The sequence below is a fragment of the Vicugna pacos genome, chromosome 21 (genome assembly GCF_048564905.1).
Source record: "Vicugna pacos chromosome 21, VicPac4, whole genome shotgun sequence".
In the NCBI taxonomy this organism is placed as follows: domain Eukaryota; kingdom Metazoa; phylum Chordata; class Mammalia; order Artiodactyla; family Camelidae; genus Vicugna; species Vicugna pacos.
Genome location: NC_133007.1, coordinates 19,665,658 through 19,686,067, shown reverse-complemented (window position 1 = coordinate 19,686,067; position 20,410 = coordinate 19,665,658). Strand labels below are relative to the sequence as shown.

The 20,410-nt window shown below is 38.6% G+C and overlaps 1 long non-coding RNA gene across 2 annotated transcripts; it reads right to left on the bottom strand.

Moving 5' to 3' along the window:
* Positions 1 to 4,322: 4,322 nt before the first annotated feature.
* On the bottom strand, positions 4,323 to 18,569 carry LOC107034000 (uncharacterized). 2 transcript variants are annotated; one of them, XR_012062588.1, is made up of 4 exons: positions 18,529 to 18,569; positions 17,034 to 17,170; positions 14,117 to 14,210; positions 4,323 to 4,470 (listed from the first exon to the last, which is right to left on the bottom strand). It is a non-coding gene; the product is annotated as an uncharacterized lncRNA (long non-coding RNA). The 2 variants fall into 2 exon arrangements; XR_012062589.1 differs by lacking the exons at positions 17,034 to 17,170; positions 18,529 to 18,569 and adding an exon at positions 16,843 to 16,880.
* Between the last annotated feature and the right edge of the window lie 1,841 nt (positions 18,570 to 20,410).

Here is a 20,410-nt window from a genome sequence, read left to right as displayed (position 1 = left end):
AAGTAGGATCTTTTAGATGGAGGATTAATTAGGCTTTCAATCCTTCATCTCCATCTTCTACACAAGTGTTTTTTTTTTAAATAATGTATTTGTTTTTATTGAACTATAGTTGATTCACCACATTGTGTTAGTTTCAAGTGTACAGCAAAGTGATTCAGTTATACATATAGATTATTCTTTTTCTATTGTAAGTTATTACAAGACATTGAATATAGTTCCCTGTGCTATATAGTAGGTCCTTGTTATTTAGAGCTGTTTTGTTTGTTTAGTTGATTGCTTGGTTGGTTTTGGTTCCCACATCTGAGTGATGGATTTGGGTAGATGACCTCTAGGCTCCCTTCCATTTCTAAGATGCTGTGTGTCTTTAGAGTCTAAGTGATAACCGCAGTTTGTGTATTATATCCACACTATACTTTAAGTTTCTTGAAGCTAAATAGAGGAGACCCTTTGTCTTTGGGTCCCCCAAAGCATGTGGAATGGAGTGCTTGTATCATTACATATCTGTTACTGAAAATACAAGTTAGTTAATTAAATAAATGGCAATACCTCCAAATATCATAGCATTGCCCAGGGATACCTTCTTCATGAGAAGTGGAAAAGAGAGGCCATTCTGGCTGGACATAACAGCTAACTGCATGGCTTAATTGGTGGAGCACAGGCTGAGGTTCACCCGCAGCCTCCTTTCTTAGTCATGTGTTTTTGTGCAGAATCCAGCCTCTATGGCTGTGCTGGGCTGTGCGCTACTGTGTTACATCACTTATCTCTCATGAAACCTGAGGAGTGCGCTCCCTCATAGCTCCCCTGTAGGTCTGCATGTGGGGACAGCTGCATGAGGGGACAGCTGTCCTGGGAAGCAGCATGCCACTAACCTAAACATCTAATCTATACCCACAAAGAAATATACACCCTCCTCTGAGTTACTAGCAGAGATCAACGCCATCATGCTTCCTACCCCTTTTCCCCGGGCATCTCCAGGGGTGAAGCCTCAGTGCCCATCACAGTTGACCTGGTGCTCTTCTGACCCAGTCCTTCTCTCACAGTCACATCACGGGACCCTGTGTAGCTCTGTCTTTATAAATTGGCTTACTTCCCTTATCTTAAGCTTCTTCTCTTACCGTTAACTGAAATTGAACGTCTCCTCAAATTAGAGGATTTTTATTTTTGCTATTGTTTTTTGTTTCTTCATATGCTGTTTCATTTCCTATTCTTGATTTCAGGATCAGGAGGTATTTTTATTTTCTCTCTTGCTATGCATTGTCACATCAAGATTAATAGGCCTCTGTGCTCCTACAAAATCCGCTTATCCCCTAAGACTCACATCCCCGCTGCATATAACACACGGTGGCTACTAGTAGTTGCCTATGTATTACTTATTTCTTTTTTCTTTCCAAAACAGAAAACTGATTGTGTATGGGGCAGCAAAATGCCCAGCTTTTTTTTTTTTTTAAACAATTAAAGTTAAAATTTCCCTTGTAGCTAAGATTAGCCAAGTCACATGATTTTATCTGATATGGTGGGAGCAGAAATCCTTGGATAGAATTTGCAGGAACTCATTTGAAAAGGAAGCAGACTCAGCTGGCTGTCCATTTCTGTCCCTCTCCTTTCCCTTCGTCCCCCCTGGGGTGACAACTTCATGCAGAATGCAGCATTTTGGTCGGCCTTTCCCCTTGGTAACCATGAGGCAGGAAGCATGAGGGCTAAAGATGGTACAGAAAATGAGCGCGGAAGGGAAAAATGAAAAACGAGCAAGGGACAAAGCAAATATTTGAGTTGTTTGGCTCACGGATTGGTTGCCTTGCTGGCACAACTTCTGGGCAGACAGAATTCTTACGAAAACATGGAACTTTAAAAGTTAGGTTTTGGTTTGCTGAGGCAAAATCTCCCAGTATACTGAGGAAAGGCCACCATTAGGTTAATGAAAGATTTCAGTGTAAGGCAGAAAAGACTTGTAAAGCAAATAGAAGGCAGTTTAATGCCTGCCTCCTGCCTGTGTTTCCCAGTGTGTTCAGTGGCCCACTGGTTCTGTAGGCTGTCAGTGGGTTTCTTGTCAAATAAGCTTAGAAACAGTGTTTAAAACTAAATTAAACAATTCTTTTCACCAGAACATCTTAGAGCTTTAAAACTGTGCTGAAGTGGGAGTCAGAGAAGGATCCACAAGTTCACATGGGGATGGACTGGCTGGTTAGATCAAGGGCTAGTGACAGAGAAGCCAACAGGTACCTTCAGACAAAATCTTTGCTCAGTGCTTGCGTACCAGTTCTTGTCACTGCTTTGACCGCTGTATCCATACCAAGTAGATGGACATTGCTTGCTGGACCAACAGGTGTTTGAGTTCCACATCACAGACTTGCAGAGTGAAAACAAGACAGACAGTTGGGCTCATCCCATCTGGCTTTATTCTTCTTTTATTCTCAAAAATCTATGCAAACAAAAATCACTTAAAACTCAACAATAAGGAAACAAACAGCCGAGTTTAAACATGGGCAAAAGATCTGAAGAGACCCCTCGCCGAAGAGGATATACAGATAGGAAATAACCATAGGAAAAGATAAGCTACCTCATACGAAAAACAGTGAGATTAGAATGGCCAGAATTCAAACCACTGACAATACTGATGCTGACGGAAGTACAGAGCAACAGGAATGCCACTCATTGCTGCTGGAGATGCAGAGAGGTGAAACCACTGTGGAAGACAGTTTGGCAGTTTCTTACAGAATTAGACATTCTCCTACATATGATACAGCAATCACGGTCCTAAATATGTACCCAATTAAGTGGAAAACATCCTGCCACACAAAAAGCTGCATATTCGTACTTATGTAGCTTTATTCATAATTCCCTTTGTTGCCCCAGCAGCAACTAAGATGTTCTTCAGTAGATGAATGGATAAATACATAAACCGTGGTACACTTCCAGTGGTGGAATATTATTCAGCACTAAAAAGAAATGAGCTATCAAACCACAAAAAAAAAGACATGATGAACTCTTAAATGCTTATTATTAAATAAAAGAAGCCAATTTGAAAAGGCTACATACTTTTGATTCCAACCGTAAGACATACTGGAAAAGGCAGAACTATAGAGACTGTAAGGGTTGGGGAGAGAGGGATGAACAAGCAGTGCACACAGGATTTTTAGGACAGTGAAACTATTTGCTATAAATACAATAGAGAATTCCTGTCATTATACATTTGTCAAGACCTATGAAGTGTACAACATAAAGAATAAACCCTAATGTAAACTATGGACTTTGGTTGATAATGTTTCAGTGTCTGTTCTTTGTAACAAATGTACCGCCCTGCAGAGATGTGGGAACTCTCTACCTTGCACTCAAGTTTGCTCCAAACCTTAAAGGCTCTAAAAAAAAAAAGTTGATTAATTTAAATATATATATACAGATATTGATCTCATCAGTCATGTTTGCTGTCATAAAGAAGTCTATATGATTGCAAAATATTTCCCATATTGTGTGAACATTATTATAGACCACATCATCATCATTAAACACTCATCTGGGATAGGTATGCCTGGTAAGATTGTGAAAATACAAATACACTGATTAAAAAGCAAACAAACAAACAAAAGCACAAAAACCCACTCATCTGTGTAAGGTGCCCTCCTAGGTGCCACACAAACGACTTTAATTAAAACAAATATAATCCCTACAGCTTGAGAATCAAGTTCACTCAAATAATCCTATCTTAAAAAGAAAATTACCTGATACTTTATGTTTTAAATTTAAAGAATAAATGGAACAGATGGATCCTATTCTATTGACACCTTCATTGACCTTTATAAATTATCAAGTGTATAAGGGGAATCCTAAAGAACATTGATTCAACCAAGCTTACATTTCTCATTTGTTAATTTAAACTAGACCTGGTTATTTTTACTTATAATTTTTAGATATTCTTTATATGTGATGGCTCAGGTCTTGGCCATGGATTTCAGTTACATTTTACCTTTATCGTTTAATTTGTAACTTTGTTTATGGCATCTTTTTATTTTCCAAATAATTATGAGTCAGTGTTTATATCCTTTTGGTGAAAGTTTCTGTCTTGGTGTAATGTTGTATTTTCTTTTAGTTCCTTACATGGTTTATGGTTTTAGATTTATATCTTCAGTTCACCTGAAATTTATTTTTTGGATGGAATTGCTAAAATGCTTTGCTAATTATCTTCACTACACAGCTTCTTTGTTAACAAAAAATAAGGGCACCTGTTTTTCTGCAACATGAACATGTTGCTGCCTCTATCAGATAATAAGACTCAACGATTCAATCCATCTTCCCTGCGAAACAGAACAAAAACCACTTACGCCTTTACACGTACGCCTTTTTTGGATGAAGAAACACTGGTTGCTGTAGAATGTCCCCTGGAAGATGTCATCACTCAGCTCTTACTTCACTTCAGAGAGGAGACATGTGGGGCCTAGAACAGAGCACTACTGATATCTTTGCATATACTTTTTCCTGTAAATTATAATATTAAACAAAATCATTATTGAAGACTAACGTTTGCACACACATATATACGCTAATTAAAACTATGAGTCTATAAAATGAGCATATTCTATGGAATGTTTCCTGAGCATATTTGTTTGCTGGGACTATTGTTTCTTTCTTTCTTTGCTTTACTGGACATCTCTTTCCTGGGATAAATAACATTCCACAGAATTCACTCTGGGAAATAATGCTGGGAGAGGCACAGAGGACCTGGAAACTTGATGACATCATTAAGCCACTGATTAAAATAATCCTGAACCTGAATTCTACCATTGTTTGAGACTTCTTACGTATGATGAATTCTTATTGCTTAAAACTGCTTGAATCAGGGCTTCTGTTATTTGTAATGAAAACCAACAGATGAGGACTCAGAGCCGGGTGCTGTGAGTAACACATTCTAAGATGCAGAATGAGGTGTAGGAGGCTGGACGCGGGGCAATATGAAACCCACTTCATAATGCTGGCTTGTGTTGACCATTTGTTGTGGATCTGTTCAAGACAGACACAAGCTTATTCCAAAAGTAGCCAATTTGAAAAGAGGTGGGAAATGTGGCCTAGCTATCGTCTGCAGACCAGGAGGACTGAGAGGCTGATCACTTGCAGGTATGCAAAACTGGTTAGAAAAACTGAATCTGGAACCATGAGTTCTTAATCTGGTCTCCCTATATCTCAGGTGCTTTGAGGCTCTGAAAACAAAATTCAGCACACATGTGTACTTGGATGCAGGAAAAAATTACATCGTTCTTTTCATTACCCCCTAATTGAAAATTAGTATTTCCTTTCATTATAAATGAAGATGAAACAAACAGACCAACCCACAGGTGGATTCTATGTGATTCCATTTGTCATCCATAGAATTCAGATAATTTTGTGTCATATTATAGTTATTACAGATGTCTCAGAATACTATTTAAATACTTAATTACATTGAAATTTCAGTAGACTCACTGCTAGATATTGATTTAATTTTGAGTATCCTAAATATTAATTTTCAAGAATTGATAAACACCTATTTATCAGAAATACATTTTTAACATTTTCACAACTGTACATCAATCTAATTTTCCTATAAACTTATACATTTTATTTTATGGACTTAAAAACATTATTCCATTATTCTGTGTCTGTGAGCGTCATCAAAGTTCCAAAGGGGTTTGTGGCACAAAAAAGGTTAAGGGCATTTACCTATAGTAAAATTCATGAGAGAGGGGATGGGAAAACAGGAAATTTAGAAATGGGATTGTGGTAAAAGACAAATGTTGCCTCAGCCCACTCCCTAATAAGTGTTCTCCACCCTACAAAAGGGACAAAGGTATTTATTGCGAAGACGCATCTGGGAAACAGCTGGGGACCAAGAAGTGGATTACGGTGGTGCTTCCACACCCAAAAGTATTGTTTATAATCTTTCAAATTGAGGTCATTCATGTGAAAGCCAGAAGGATGGGCTGAAGTCAAAAGCTTGTTGCTAGGAGCCTGGAATTCTCAACTCAAAAGATGCTATCTGGACAGATTTATGACTCTGAGTGTTAAGTGGATTAGCAGCTGAGTTTTTATAATATTTTGATTTTTTATTCTTTACTGAAGTGTAGTAAGTGTAAAGAAAAGGGTTACAAGGGTACATACAGATCTATACATTTTCAAACGGAACACACCTACATAACCAGGGCCCAGGTTAAGAGAAACGAAGCATTAAGAACGCCTCAGAAGCCCACCCCGCCTGCTCCGTTCCAGTCACGCTCCCCTGTTCTAACTCCCAACAGCATAGTTTCATTTGCCTGTTCCCATACTTTTTATAGCAACAGGATCATACAGTGTACTCTTGTGTCAGTCTCCTTTATTAAGTTTGCGAAACGAGTCCACATTTTTGCACGTTTGTTCAGTTGCCTTGTTGTGTAAGAAGAAGCTCTCAAAGTGTTTTCTAGGGATTCCTGGGGTTCCTGGGACCTGTTCAGGGTGTCCACGTGGTCTGAATCACTTGCATAGTAATGCTAAAATGCCATTTGCATTTTTGCTCCCATTCTGTCATGCCCCACGGAGAGGCACTGAAGGCTCAGAACAAGACCTCTGAGGAGCAAGCCTGCCTCAGGGATCCACTGTGGTTTCTGAGATGTGCCTCCTCCCCCCACCCCCCCCCCCCCGCCACTAAACATGCTCAACGTGTTGGCCACAGAATGTTCTGTGACTTGACTCTTGGTGAAACAAAAGCCAATCATGTGTACAAAGAACAGCTAAACTGCAGAATTACTCTCTTCTGATCAACAATAGAAAAATGATTACAAACGGTGCTGAGTTTTATGTGACATGTGAGTCTGTGAGGATGATTGCTGTCGTGTCCGGCTGAAAATCGGGTTTTATTGTTATCCGTGCTTAATTCTCCTAAGAGACAGAACTAAATAAACTGCTTGCTTACTCGTAACTGCCCTTCAAGGCCGAAAGTTGTTTCGCCCTCCTCATCCACTTTAGTTTTTCTTAAAAATCATCATTATAAATGTTGGTCATTTATTTAAGTGATGTGAGTGACAAGCTAGCAGGAGTGACAGTCCTAAGTGAAAACCAGAGCCCACCACTGTCAGTCTCTCCACTGCTAGCAGCCTGCACCAAGCCACCATCATCTCTCACGTGAATTAATGATTTAGCCTTCTAAATGCTGTCCATTTCTACATACTTCTTGTGACCCTTTCAATCTGCTTAATGCAGCCACCAGAGTGGTCACGTTGTGTTAAAAGCTAGGTCAGAGTACAGTTACACACATACACAGACATTCTGTCCTTACTCTCTTCCCGATTTATTGTCTGATTCCTCCCACTAAGATCTGAGTTGCCTAAGGGCAGGGATTTCCATCTCTGTCACATTGCTGAATTCCCAGCCTCTCCCAGATACCTGGCTCACGGTAGGTCCTTAACAAGCATGCATCAAATTAATAATTAGATGAGCAAATGGCATATTATAAACCTGGGCTTTAAATCTAATTACTGGCTGGTTGGAAGCAAGCCTCTTCACCTCTTTGTTCCTGAATTTATTCCTCTGGAAAATAAGGTCATGATACTCCCGTCTAATTCACTGCTATTTCATGCTTAACAGAGAATTCATGCTTACAAAGGCTTTTGAACTTCTCAGTTAAGAGCACTGAAACATGAGATGTTCATATTTAGGGGTAAAACGAACATAACCAGGACTTTTCTTCCTACCTCAAAGGATTGCTGTGAACTTTGAGAGACCATGAAACGCAACATATGCAATAAACATTGGTGTCCTTTCTCTTTATTCTCCTGTCAGGTCAAAAAATAAATAAATAAATAAAAGCTACAATGCTTTTTTTTTTTTTTTTTCCCCAGGGGGAAGGGAGGTAATTTATTTATTTTACCTATTTATCGTATTTTTAGAGGAGGTACTGGGGATTGAACCCGGGACCTTGTGCATGTTAAGCATGTGTTCCCACTTGACCTATACCCTCCTCCCCAAAATTTAAAATGTTAATACCAATAGTAACAACAGGAGCTATTGTTATTTTGTCTCTAAGTCTAAAATACCAAGGTTTTAATGGTTTTCCTCCCACACAGGCTAAGTATTTAGCTCACAGTTGACTCCACCCACATCAGCAGTACATGGCTGTCAATGAGAGCCTCTTTATCCTACTTTAAAAGCTGTCTAAGGTTCAGGCTCTGATGACAGTTGGTTCAGTGACACTACATTGTCACTAAATTATGTTCACCATTAATTCTGTCTGTAAAGGATAAAACACTTATAAGCCCTTATCGTTGACCTGCAGGAGCTCATAGTATATTGGGTTTACATAAAAAGAAATGCACAATATATGGACTAGTTAGAAGGGACTCCCTTTAAAACAGTGTTCTGATTGTTTGGTTATTTCTAGACAGGTTTCTCCGTGTCACGTAAGAGTCCTAACAAGATCTGTTCATGAGGCTGCCATCCGGAAAAATCAATACAGACTCACACATCACAAGACAGTCAACCGTGTTTATAATCGTTTTTCCTATTATTGACTATGAGATGGCAGCTCTGCACTTTATATGGAGTATGTTCAAGTTATTGACACGTGTGTCACTGGCAAATCAAGTCAGGAAACATTTTCTGGCCACCGCAGCATGGTAGGGTGGGTGGGAGGAACTGCAGGCAGTCAGGAGCTGAGACTGACCAGGAGAGGCCCAAAGCATAAAGAGATCATTTAGAGAAATCTTTCTGACATCCTTCTCACTCTTTCTAATATTAAATGATAACAAGTAATACTGAAGAAATTTACCTCGTGGGGGTCCCTGACAACCATATAATCCTGTCCATGAGCACAGTGTTCTAAAACGTGTAAGATGCCCTTAAGAAGTATGCTTACATAATTAGATCTGCGGTAACTAGGGTGGTTATGATTATTTTTTCTCATTTTACAGGCGAGGAGACAGAGGCATGGACGTGAGAGTGGCCCTTCTAACGTGCGTGTACAAATAAGAGACAGAGCGCGTGTTCGTATTATGAGGGCCTGGGAAGGATGACTTCTGGGATGAAGGGACAGAGAACCTCAGCTTCGTGATCTCCAAATGTAATCTCTTGGGAAAAACCACTTTGCCTGGAGAATTTAACAATAGTAAAGCAAACAATGTTCTAGGAATAAACATTGGGTCTATTTTTAGTCCAATGGTATGCACAAGGCTACAGTAAGTCTAAAGGAATGTGTTTTGTATGATGAAGAATAAACTGAACTTATTTGGTGCTGTTTCCTTTTACCCACGTCCTCACCCTTGAGTTCTTAGGGCTGTTTATGCTTATTAAGGCTCTGTTAACTTAGGCACTGGGAACAAACAAATGGTAAAATCAAACAAAGGCTAAATGGAAAAGTTCTTCTCTTCGGTGTTGAAATTGGTGACAAAGTATTTAGAGAAAATCAGAATGTCCACCTCCCCTCGCTACTGCTCCACGTGCAGAAGAACGCTTTCACAGCTCCAGTAGTCGACATAACTTAAAAGACGTGTTTGTCGTATTGAAGGGCAAAATCAGAGCGGTTGAAACGCAGAGAAAATTAGTTCAAGAGTCGTAATCCGGTGACCCATAAGGTCGAACTGACCTGCTGATATGGATTTTTGTTTCTTTGTTTTGGTTTTCTGGTCCTTAGGAGTCTTTAAAACTAGATTTGAATGCAGTAGGCGGGGCATGCATTATCCTGTTTATCATTGTTTCTACCACTATTCAAAAACACTTTTTATTTTGAAGTTGTTTGAAAGCTCTGTAAGAATTGTAAGAACAATAAAGCACTTCTTCATATCCTTGTTCTATGCACAAGCATACAGAAACATCCATTTTTTTTCTAAATCATTTGAGAGAACATTGCAAATACAATAGCCCCTTATTTCCTAGTAATTCAATATGCATTTCCCCAAAACAGGGCATTCTCTTCTAAAACCACTGTACATGATCAAATTCAGAAGACTTAGTACCAATATAATATTATCATTTATTATATGGTCTATATTCAAATTTTATGTCCTCTATATAATTTTTTCCTTCTAATTCAGGATCCAATCCAAAATCTCTAATTTTTTCTTTTTTTTTTTTTTAGTTGGCTGGACTCTTTAGTTCTTTTGCCTTTTAGGACTTTGATATTTTTGGAGAGTGAAGGTCAGTTTTTAGAATGTCCCTCAATTTGTTTTTTTGTTTGTTTGTTTGCTTGTTTTACTATTTCTTCATGATTAGATTCAGGTTGTACATCTTAGACAAGAATACTGTGAGTGATGTTTTGTTCTTTTTAGCGCATCGTATCAAGAGGCACAAGATTGGTGGCTGTAACTTTGTACCATTGTGTGTCCCATTATTGGTGACACTAACTTTGATTGCTTGATTAAAATGATGTCTGTGAGGTATTTCCATAGTTAAGTTTAACCATTGCTTCTCTTTGTAACTGACAAGTGACATGTGGGGAGATATTTGGGAATTGTGTAAGTATCGTATTCCTAATTAAAATTTCACCAAATAGCTTTGCCATCTATTGCTGATTCGTGAGTAGGCTATTTCTTTGCCTCAGTGGGGGGAAGGAGTCCCTGGAAATTTCTACGTGAACAATCATGTTATTTTAAAATACATATTTAAATCAATTAATAGATATTTATTCATTTCCAACACCAACACTTTTATTTATATTTCTTAACTTACTACTTGCTAGGACCTGAACTACAATGATGAATAGAAGAGCTAAGAAATATCCCTGCTTTATTTTGGATCCTAAGGAAAAAACATTCTGTCTGTTCAGTGTAGGATTTTAACGGATGTTCTTTATCAGAGGAAGTTCTTTTCTGTTAGTATTTTTCTGAGTATTTCTTAATTATAAATCAGCATCAAATGTTCAATTCTAATGCATCTACTGAGATGACCATATTTTCTACTTTTGTTTTATTTAGGTAGCAAATTATTGTTTGATTGTTTTTAGACCAATCTTGCATTTCTGAGATTAAACTGACTTGGCACTGATATATTTTTTTGTCTCATATATTGCTTGACTCAATTTTCCAATATTTCCTAGGCATATTTGCATGTATGTTCATGAGGAATATTGGCCTAAAACTTGTAATAAATATACTTTGTTATTTACATCACAATTTTGCTGACATCAAAAAACGAGATGTGAAGTATGGTCTTCCTTCTTTATTTTAGGAAGTATTTGTGTAGAATGGCTTTATTTCTTTCATAAATACTACAGAATTCACTCATGAAGCCATCGGAGCCAGGGGTTTTCTTTGGTAGAAAATTTTTGTTAACAGACTCGATTTCTGCTTTAGCTATCTATTGCTTTGTAATAAAGCACACAAAAACTTAGAGGTTTAAAATAATAACAATATATTATTTTGCAAATTTCTGTGAATTGTCTGACTTTTGTCCAGGCTGAGCTGGGAGTCCCAAGACAGCTTCACTCCTAAGTATGATAGTTGGTGCTGGCTGATGGCTCAGCCTTTTCCTCCGTGTTTTCTTTCTTCCTGGGAAGTCTCAGAAGAGTTTCAAAAGATTAAAGGTGGAAGTTGCATAATATCACTTTCTGGTATTCTGCCAGGCCTCAGAAGTTACACACCATCACTCCTGCCACGTTTTGTCAAACAAAGCAAATCACCACTGGCAAGGGCCATTCCAGATTCAAGAGAGGGGAGTGACTCTGCTTCTGAATAGAAAGGGTAAAGGGACATGCAGAATATAAGGAGTCATTGCAGCTAGCTTTGCAAATAGTCTACCACAGTCAACGAAGGCCAGAATAATTCATATTCCTCCCACATGCAAATTATAGTGACTCCTTTTTCATATCCCAAAATTTCATCCAATCAGAGCATCAGGCTTAATGTCCATGATCTCCTCACATAAATCTGGTACAGATCTCGATGAAGCACCTTGGTTGTAGTCTGTCAAGTGCAGCTCCTCCAGTACTGCTCCTTTTCATACAGGGACCTGTGAACTACAATGACCTTCTCTCCTCCCACACATACAAGATAGAACGTTGAATAGCAGTAGGATACTGACCATAGATACTCTCATAAAGAGAGACAAAGGACAAGAAACTCATGGAACTACTGGTCCGTGGCAATTCTCACCCCCAAATATGTACCTGTTAATTCCACCTTCTACAACAGTAGAGAATGTTCCTTGATTAGGGCCCAGTGCTAATCCCTGAGAAGAGTTCCTTAACCCATTCTTCTCATCTCTTGGTCTTTCTCTCTGGGAATTGATACTACCATCTAGATATCTTTCTTTTTTTGTAAGGAATGGCTGTGTTTGTAGCTGAGTAGTTTTTTCAGCATACTTCCAGCCTGTAGAAAGTCAAGGTCTCAGAGATCTGTTTCATTTTCCATCATCTTTGACCCTTCTTAGTATAATCTCATAGCAGCACTTCCTTAAAAATGTTGTAGGCTTTCTATGTATCAGGTTATAGTTCATTCCAAAAGATACAATCCATTCCCACCATCCCTTTTAAGACAGGCTGCCCCCTACTTGGAGCAGGAAGTCAAGACGATGCCTTTGTGATTCTTAGCCTCTCTTTGGCTTAGCTAAGAGAGTCGAGTGAGTATCATCTTACATCTTTCAAAGCGTTTTAAGAAAGGGTTTTACAGTCTTGCCCTTGATTTTATCTATATTCTGGGGCCACTTCTTACTTTGAGAAACTTACACTAGTTAAAGAGCCTGGAAAGGCGGAAAAGTTTCATTGTCTACCCCAATATATCCTGGGTCCATGTCTCCTCTGAATTCTGTTTGGAAACTGTTACTACTTTACATTGTCTTTCTCTCTCCTACCTCATGCAGCTTAAAAGAAGTGATCATTTCAAACTTCTGCTTGGAAAACTTCTTAACCTTGCCTTGTGGCACTCCAGTTTTCACACAAAATGCAGAATAATCCTAGTAAAAGTTCATGGCAGTGATCCACTACTAACTCAAATAGTGTTTTTGAGTGAGTTTTAAAAAGCTGTCTCTTCCTGAAGGTGTTTACTGACATCTGATGGAAAACTGTAACAAATATACATATCTATGATGGCTACAAGTGGGAATGGCAGCCCCTGAAGTTGTGCAATGCAAAATCACAGAACGATTCCCCTGGTTTTGCATTATTCCGTGCTCGAAACCTTCCCATGGCTTCCCTTCACATTAAGAAAGCAATAAAATTGAAAGTCCTTACCTTCTTGTATGCAGAATATATAAAGACTTCCTACAAACTAATAATATAATTTGGCAACTTACTTGGATAGACTCTCTACAAAGAAAGATATAAAAATGGCCAATGAGCACATGAAAAATATTCAACATCAGTAAGTGTCAGAAAAATGCACATTAAAACTCTAATGAGAGTTCTATACATCCACTAGAATGCCTAAAAAGATGAAAGGCTGACAACTCCAAATGTTGGAGAGTATGGAGAGAACTCTGATGTGTTGCTGAAGGAAACAAAGAAGGGTACAATTACTTTAGAAAACTGTCTAGCTGTTTTGTTCCATTTAAAGTCAAAAATACACTTACCTTGTGACCCAGAAATTCCACTTCTAAATATTTACCCAAGAGTAATGAAAAGACATGTCAACACAATGACTTATATGTCATAACACAGAAACTGGAAATAATTCAAAAACAATATTAATGAAAGTAGATAAATAATTGTTGTATGTTCACACTTTGGAATGCTAATTATTTAGAAGTAAAAAGAATAGACTAATGATACATGCAAGAACACGGATAAATTTCAAACACATATTGGGGAAACAAAGCCTTACCAAAAGAACACATGCTCACGCTATGATTCCATTCAGATGAAGTTTTAGAACAGGTGAAATTAAGCCACGGTAGAAAAAAATCAGAGCGTATGCTTCAGGGGGCAGGATGGAGACTGGCTGGAAGTGGGCATGAAGGAAATTTTAGGGATAATGGAAACATTCTATATTGTTTCTGAGATGAGGTTACATGGGTGAATATAATCAAAATGTATCTAATTCTCTACCTAAGATGTGAGCATTTCACTGTATATAAACTTTACCTAAATTAAAAAAGAATCAGTGCCTGTCTGACACGATCTTTCTTCTGGCTTCCTCTCTGATCTCATATCCTCCCACTTTAATCCCAGCTCAGACTCACCAAATACACTCACCCAGCCTTTGCACTTGCTCTTCTCTTTGCCTGGAACACTCTTCCCAAAATATCTTCATGGTTTTCATTCTTGCTTCCTTCAGGTTTCTGCTAACCTGTCATCAGTTGAGAGATTCCTGATTACTCTTTCAGAAATTATGTCTGTTCCTCAACTTCTCCTGACACGATATGACTTTATTTTTCTTCTATAATGCCTCCTGTTGTATTACTTGTTAATTTGTTCACCTGTTTTCTTTTCATACTAGAATGTAAGTTTAATGATGGTGGGGATTTTTGTTGTTGCTGCTCATCACTATATTCCAAGTACTTAAAACAATGTCTGGCACAGAATAGGCACTCAGAAATGCATTGTCTTCTGGTCTAAACATCTCCAGGAGACTTTTCCTCATTGCTCTGAAATCTTTTCCAGTAAGACTGCATCTTGTCTCTATGAGGGCTCCCCTTGCCTGCAGCACCTGGGTTTAAATTGTTTTCTTATAATAAATGTATTCCTCCAACCCATGTTTCAGACTATAGTTTTGCTACTTTACTGTGTCCTTCCAGGCAGGCATGGGTGAAACATATGCAGCTCAAGACCATGGGCTACGTCTCCTCTCATTATTTGAATTCTAATTCAGTTTGTGGCTAGAATCAGACCACTAAGTTGTTGATCCAATTCATTTGTTAAATGAAAGTGAATAAAATGATCAGGCTGACCAGGTTTTAATGTGGCCATTCAATTCTTAGATGTTCAATTTAAGATAGAAAACACTGACACGAGTAGACATTCATGTATAAAAATAAGTTTAAAGTATTTGGTTCTTTTTTTTTTTTTTACATGAAGGGGAGGTAATTAGGTTTCTTCATTGATTTCCGCTTGGAGGAGGCACTGGGGATTGAACCCCGGACCTCTTGGGTGCTGAGCATGTGCTCTGTCACTTGAGCAATACCCTTCCCCATTAAAATATTTGAAATAGAAAAGGATCCAATATTTCATTGGAGATGGAGGATTGGCCAGTGGCTATAATTAACGGAGAACTTTAGTTGACCTTCTGGGGATACAATTAATCATTATTAAGAAAATAAATGTCTACGTAAGAACAGTGCTTTTATTAAGCATTGTATGCTACAGACTAAACTAGATGAATTATTTCTAACACACTGATCTCCAACACCTCATGCTACTTCACATTTCATAGGGACCTCTGGGACCAAGGAAGTGGGACATTGAATTGAATTTCTCCATTATGCAGAAAGATCCTTCTTGAAAAACAAAAACTTGTCCTTAAAATGCTTGACTCCTGCTTTATAGGTGAGTTCAATTACAGTTTTGACCTAAATGTCTAAGTTAGTGGCTCCATGAAGACAGATAGTAGATCAAACATGGCATATTGTTTGAATACATCAGAAAAAAATGAGCATTTTGGTTATCTTATGGCATAAATACATTCCGTGCAATGTTAAAATGAAGTATAGTCATGGGCAACATTAGCGAATATCTGATTCAACTCAACAGACATTTTCCGAGCATGTGCTAAGCATCAAGCAAGACATTATGAATACAAAATGAGCCAGATATTGTTCCTATGCTTAAAAGGCACACGGGTGGAAGGGAGTTGTGAGATAAGGCAGAGATATACACGAGTGAGTATTATACTCGTAGGCAAACTTTGAAGCACACCATAATCAAATTAGTGCACACTCAGAAAATGCAAAGACAGGCTCCATTTTAAATGTTTCACTTGAGTCTTAAAAGATGTTTAAGACTTAGGACAGATGAAGAATTTCAGGCAAGAGGGATATTATCAAGAAATAAGGTGCACAGGCAAGCATATTGGTGGGATGGCGGTAGCCTACTCTGATAAGAACCTGGAATTGGAAGGAAGAGGTAATGAGATATGAGGTTGAAAAATTAAGCAGAAGGGAAGTTGATAAAGAGGGCTGAGGAGTTAAGGCTTTATCACATTTTCCATAGGAAACTGCCAAAGTTTCCTGACAGCAGTGGTGATGTGGTCACATCTGTGTAATAAAAAATTACCTCCATTAAAGTGTGTTGGTTGGACTGTGGGAAGGAGAGAAGAAAGGCTGTCTCTGCAGTTAGCTGCAGATCACGATGAGTGGTGATAGTTCTACTATGTGCTACCAAATAATCTATGTTCAAGAGACTAGAGATACAGGGGGAGGGGATAGCTCAGTGGTAAAGTGTGTGTTTAGCATGCACAAGGTCCTCGGTTCAATCCCCAGTACCTCCATTAAAAAGAACAGATAAATAAACCAAATTACCTCCACCCCAAATTTTTTTAGAAGATTTAAATTTTAAAAAATTTAAAAAAATAAGAAAGCAGAGATACATTTGTATGAGTGTCTTTATATATAGGAGGAGACATCTACACACACACACACACATACACACACCCATTAGTCGGGCAGAGAATAGCAAATCTGAGAGAGAGAATATTACAATGGTGAAGGACATGGGTCTTAGAATCAGACAAAAGCCTGACAGTATAACTGTATCCCCTTCCTTAAGATACTTTAACTCTCAAATATAAAATGGAGCTAAAGATACTTACTTTTCAGTTTTATTAAGCAATAAATATGAGAATGTATGTGAAGGATCTAACACCGTTCTGGCCTATAATAAGTATACACTAGCTGGGAGCTAACCTCACTGCTGTTACCATTTTCACTATGTTTACCAACCTGAGGCCCATCCCAAGTCAGTACGTAAGTGGTAAAAACATTTACCAGAAGCAGCTTGAGGTCTACAGTCAGGAAGATTAAACCCCATGCTCTCCATGACAATGGTTTTGCAGTTTTAACAAAATAAGATCCATACACAGAACACAGAACCCTCCAGAGTCTGTTCCAAGTTCCATTCCCAGAAATGACTTCAGTGAGTAAATACTTTCCAACTCACTCGCAGATTCGCTGTGTACCTGCTAATTCATTCTGCTGCTCTTGCTCAGGGATGATCTTCAAAGCACGTAACACAGCAAAGTTTATCCAACATATTGTCCCCCAACTCCTTCAAGTTTATCCTGCAACAGCTTCTATGACTCATGGAGAAAGCAAGCTACAAAGGTTACGAGTGATTTTTTTAAACTTAAAAAAAAAAAAACAGAATTTTCAAAAAATTAGCAGACACAATAACATTTACAATGAGTGGAAAATGAAGCAAATTATAAACAGAGAAGATGAGGGGTGTAATTTGTCCTCAACTCTGGTTGTTGACTTACTGCATGCTTGTGCCACACAGAGAGTAAGCAAGAAAACCTCTTCACTGAGAACAGTAATCCATTGAGAGCAAAACTGAAGACCGAAGAATCTCAGGACTCAACACAATGGAGAATCAACCAGGGGGTTTAATTAATCAGAAGGCTCTCAGTATAACAACTCATCTATAACAAGTCCAATGACCTGGACGTGGAAGAAAGCACTGTCCCAGGCTCCGCTGGCCCTGGAAGGGCCCTGGTTCCAGAGTTGACATCTAGCACTCTGCCTCCCGACTATCGCCTTGTTCTCATGCCCCATAGAGCATCTTGGATTCACTTCCTTCGCCCTGACTCCCCTATTATCTAGATAGATGGGGGTGAGAGAGTGCTGGGGAGAGATGGTCTGAGAAATAAAATCTTAGACGATATTATTGGATATACTCTGCTGAATAGATTTCCTCAAAATAGCAACAACGAAAAAAATTTTATCCACTAAAAATTCCTGAAATACATCAGAAATTTTGTAGCTTTAAAAGTCTTCCAATATTTGGGGGTGGGGAATAATCTATGGTGTTGCTCTTTTCACCCACCTCTACCCACCTTGTTCTCTCTGATAGTTTCTCGTGTACCATTCGCTCTACTCACTCATCTGCCTATTGACTCCCAAGCATATCCTATACACTTGCTCAAGCAGTCTTGCCCAGAATTCTCTTTCACCCCCTGGTAACTTGGAGGAATAATTCTTCTGAAGTTTCACAAAGCTCCCATCTCTTCCAAGGAGCCTTCCCAATTGCCTCTTCTTCTTTTTAAATATGACAATAAGACTCTTTGCTTCTAACAAGTTAGCACTGATATCACTTTGATTTCACAAGGATTGTAAAATCCTAGAAATCAGGGACCACAACTTTTATATTGTTGCATCTCCTAAAATGTTTGGTATAATGTTTATTGCATCAGTATTGAGAATGCAAAGTCAAATTCTAGCCTTTACCGTTAGCTTCCAGTGAGAGTTTAAGCACATCATTTCACCTCTTAGAAACTCTGATTTCTCATCTGTAAAAGTGAGTATAATAATATCAATTTCAAAGGGGGTGCTGTGAGCACTCACTATGCCCATATGTGTAAAGCACTTAAAACGGCACCAGACCCACTGCATGTGTTCAATAAACAACAGCTTAAACAATGTCTGTGTTCTGTATGGTGGAGGTGTAGTGATTACCTTCTCCAGATAATGCATTCAAATGATGTCCTCAATCTGGCCTGCAACTAAAAGCAAAAGAGCCATTAGTGAGAATGAGGACCTAAGCACTTAATGACAACTCTAATCTACAGGAAGAACAGCTCTTCTCAAGGTGAGACATTGTTATCAAACCCACTTGTCTCTGTGAGCAATTTACTCTACAATGAGTCTAGTAACACCTGCTTATTCTTCTGGGATTTATTGCAGTGATAAACTTTCCAAACACTGGAAACTGAAGCACTAGTTATCTGGATAATTTAAAGAGAAATTTTGATGGGGAAAATGTGTTTTGCTCTAATCAAGTGAATTGGTGGCTTCAGGGCTCTTCCCAGCCCTGCAATATGGTGCCATTCTTAGGCCATGCCTTTCTAACCATACTGTCTGAGACACGGGTGAATTTCTATCCCAGATCAATTCAGTATGTAATCAGTAACTATTCAGTTTGACTGTCATGCAAACCTACTCAATTAAATTGCATGTCACTTTACCATAACATTTCAAATCATCCATACGCCTCTTTGGTTATGGAAATTATATTGCATATTGCAACTGGAATGAAGTTTGTGTGTGTGTGTGTGTGTGTCTGTGTATCTCCTTTCCTGGAAAAATGGCCACTCCTTCCTGAGTGATCACATTGTATATTACACACAGTTCCTTTACAACACCACCAACACATTATTGCTCCTGAGGGGGGCAGGCAACAACTAATATTTTTTTCATCTTTTAATCCTGCTCTTGGAGCCTAGCACAAAGCTGGCCCATGGTACAGGATCAACAAATGTTTATTCTCTCAATCAATTCATTTTCTCAGTTGTCCCTACTCCATCACCAAGTTGCTCTGGGACATTCAGCATATCATGTCTCTGGGCTATGCTTCTGTTTCCTTCATGGAAAAAGGAGTTGAATCTCTGAAATTCTATAATTTTATGAAAACGAAGAAACAGAATGAAAAGAGACATTAAATACAATAGGTGTGTCCCTAAGGGCACTCCCAGATTTGTGTGCAGGACAAATTCTGGTGCTCAGCTTTGCGGATCTCACTTTCCTCCCACCCATATTTTCTCCCTCAGTACAGAGAGTGACAATGTTAGTAGGAGCAGAGATAAAAATCACCTTCTTTATTAGATCTGGGTTAGGCCATCAGGCCCCCAAAACACACAAAGTCACATCTGCCTTGGCTTTAATATGGTTACAGCGTGTTACCGGACCTTACCCTCTAATTTCTTAATGAACTGATTACTATCCCAGGGATCAAAGACTCCTGTTGTTTATCTCTACTCTTTTAGTTTAATGACTTCTGACGCTCCATTAGGGTGTCCTAAGGACTCAGATGGAGTTTTCATTGCCATTCAAGATGAGATGACAGAAAACTCACCAGGCTCTATAATGTCCTACTATGAACCTAAGAGGGGACGGGGAACAGCATTATTCTTGTTTTAAAGTGAGCCATCCCTAATCCTTATTTACAAAACCTGTTCTGGCACTGCTCCAGCAGGGAAGCAGAGCTTACTCAAAAAATTAGGGAAAAGCATTTCCAGGAAAAAGAGAAGGAAAAAAAAAAAAACACCACACAGCTTGGGAAATACAAATCTTTTATTTCTGTCTCCACTGGTGCTCTTCTTGGAATCTCCATGCCAATAACCTTTCCTCTCCTCAGGATTATAGCAGGAAGATAGATACATAAGGTGGAAAGAATCATCTCTATTGATGGCTGTTCAGTAAAGCACAAAATGCAGAGTTTTTGGTAAGTTGGATTTGTAATTGTGGCTAGGATCTTAAGCCAACTTGGACCACTTCAACCTAAATATGGCATTGGCATTAGTAGGAAGACTAGGGTTTGACTAACTCATTCAAATGGCAA